Here is a 3,140-nt window from a genome sequence, read left to right as displayed (position 1 = left end):
GCAAAAATACTCAAAAAATATTAGCAAACCATAACCAAAAATATGTTAAAAAAATCATCTACCACTATCAAGTAGGATTTATTCCTGGGATGCAAATGCGGTTTTATATTCTCAAATCAACCAACATGATGTATCACAACAATAAGACAATTGATAAAAACCATATGATCATTTCAATAGATGCAGAAAAAGTGCTTGACAATGTACAGTATCAAATCATGATAAAAAGCCTTCAAGGAAGTAGGTTTAAAAGGAATATATTTTAACATAATAAAAGCCATATTTTAAAAACCCACAGCTAACTTCGTACTCACTGGGAAGAACTTGAAACCTTTCTTCCTAAGGTCAGGAACAAAATAAGGATGTCCTCTCTTGCCATTTTTATTCAACATATTATTGGAAGCCCTAGCTAAAGCAGTTAAACAACAAAAAGAAATAAAAGGTTTCCAAATAGGTAAGGAAGAAGTAAAACTTTCACTATTTGCAGGTGACATGATATTCTAATTAGAAAACCTGAAAGACTCCACCAAAAGCCTGCTAGAACTTATAAATGAATTCAGTGAAGTTGCAGGATGAAAAATCAATGTGCAGAAATCTGTTACATTTCTGTACACTAATAATGAAGAGGCATAAAGAGAAATAAAGAAAAACAATCTGATTTATAACTGCACCAAAAATAAGATAGCTAGAAATAAACCTAACCAAAGAGGTGAAAGAACTGTAGTCTGAAAACTATAAAAGACCAATGAAAGAAATTGAAGATGATGCAAATAAATGGGAAAACATTCCATGTCCATGGGTTGGAAGAATGAATATTGTTAAAATGTCTCTACTACCCAAACAAATCTACATATTTAATGTAATCCATATGAAAATACCAACAACATTTTTCACACAACTAGAACAAATAATCCTGAAATTTATATGGATATACAAAAGACCTCAAATAGCCAAAGCAATTTTGAAAAAGGAAAGCAAGGCTGGAGTTATCACAATTCTAGACTTCACATTAAATTATAAAGTGATAGTAATCAAAACTTTATGGTACTAGCACTGAAATAGACACATCAGTCAATAGAACAGAATGGAAAACCTAGAAATAAACCCATAATTATATGTTTAGTTACCTTTGACAAAGCAGGAACGAATGGGGAAAAGACAGTCTCTTCAACAAAAAACTGATCAACTACCTGCAAAAGAATGAAACTAGACCACTTTCTTACACCATAAACAAAAATAAATTTAATATGGTTTAAAGATCTAAATGTGAGACATGAAACCATAAAAATCCTAGAAGAGAGCACAGGTAATGATGTCCCTGATATCAGCATAGAAACTTTTTTAGGTATGTCTCGTGAGACAAAGGAAACCACAGCAAAAATAAACTATTGGGACTATATAAAAATAAAAAGCTTCTACACAACTAAGGAAACAGTCAACAAAAGTCAAAGGCAACCTACTGAATGGGAGAAGATGTTTGCAAATGACATATCTGATAAAGGGTTAGTATTCAAATTATGTAAAAAACTGATACAACTCATCACCCAAAAGGCAAAATATCCAATTTAAAAAAATGGATAGAATACATGACAGACATTTCTTCAAAGAAATACAATTTTATGGTTTCATGTCTCACATTTAGATCTTTAAACCATATTAAATTTATTTTTGTTTATGGTGTAAGAAAGTGGTCTAGTTTCATTCTTTTGCAGGTAGTTGATCAGTTTTTTGTTGAAGAGACTGTCTTTTCCCCATTCGTTCCTGCTTTGTCAAAGGGACTATATAAAAATAAAAAGCTTCTACACAACTAAGGAAACAGTCAACAAAAGTCAAAGGCAACCTACTGAATGGGAGAAGATGTTTGCAAATGACATATCTGATAAAGGGTTAGTATTCAAATTATGTAAAAAACTGATACAACTCATCACCCAAAAGGCAAAATATCCAATTTAAAAAAATGGATAGAATACATGACAGACATTTCTTCAAAGAAATACAGTTGGCCAACAGACAAATGAGAGAATGCTCAATATCACTCATCATCAGCAAAAATCAAAACCACAATTAGATACCATCTCACCCCTTTCAGAATGGCTAAATTAACACAAGAAGCAACAGGTGCTGGCTAGGATGTAGAGAAAAAGGAATGCTCTTGCACTATTGGGAATGCAAACTTGTGCAGCCCCTGTGGAAGAAGTGTGGAGGTTTCTCAAGAAGTTAAAATTGAACTATCCTAAGATCCAATAACCACACTACTTGATATTTACCCCCAAATTCCAAAAACATTAATTCAAAAGGATATATGCACCCCTACATTTATAACAGCATTATTTACAATAGCCAAGATATGGAAACATACCAACTGTCCATCAATAGATAAATGGGTAAAGAATATGTGGTGTGTAAGACAGACAGACACACACACACACACACACACACACAAAAGAATGAAATCTTGCCATTTGCAAAGACACAGATGGAGATGGAAGATACAATGCTAAGTAAAATAAGTCAGTCAGAGAAAGACAAATACAATGTGATTTCACTCATATGTGAAATTTAAGAAACAAAACGAATGAGCAATGGAAAAAAAAATAGAGACAAACTGAGAAACAGACTCTTACCTATAGAGAACAAATTGATGGTCACCAGAGAGGAGGTTGGTGGGTGGATGGGTTAAATAGACGGTGGGGATTAAGAAGTGCCTTTGTTTTGATGAGCACTGGGTGGTGGTGTATGGAATTGCTGAATCACTATATTTGTACACCTGAACTAACACTGTATGTTAACTAAGTGGAATTAAAATAAAAACTTGAAAAAATAAAATAAAATCCAGTGCCAGAATTTTATTGCTGTGTTTTCACTTTTGTGAGGAGTGGTGTTCTGTCATTACCATTTTTTAATAGAATTTCACTACTATTCATACTTATAATTTTCTATACAAATGTTTATAGTTTGTCTACTTCCCAAATAATTTCTTTATTTTATTATAAAAATTATGAATCAATTTAGGAAAGATTCACATTGTTACCATTTTAATATTTCTAGGTAAGGACAAGATCTGTTTTTTCATTTCTCCAAAACTTATTTTGAAATTATCAGTAAACTTATTTTTCTTTCCATTTTTCCTGTATTCATAG

The sequence above is a fragment of the Mustela nivalis genome (genome assembly GCF_964662115.1).
Source record: "Mustela nivalis genome assembly, contig: HAP1_SCAFFOLD_2754, whole genome shotgun sequence".
Taxonomy (NCBI): domain Eukaryota; kingdom Metazoa; phylum Chordata; class Mammalia; order Carnivora; family Mustelidae; genus Mustela; species Mustela nivalis.
Note: the sequence above shows the minus strand (reverse complement) of the source record.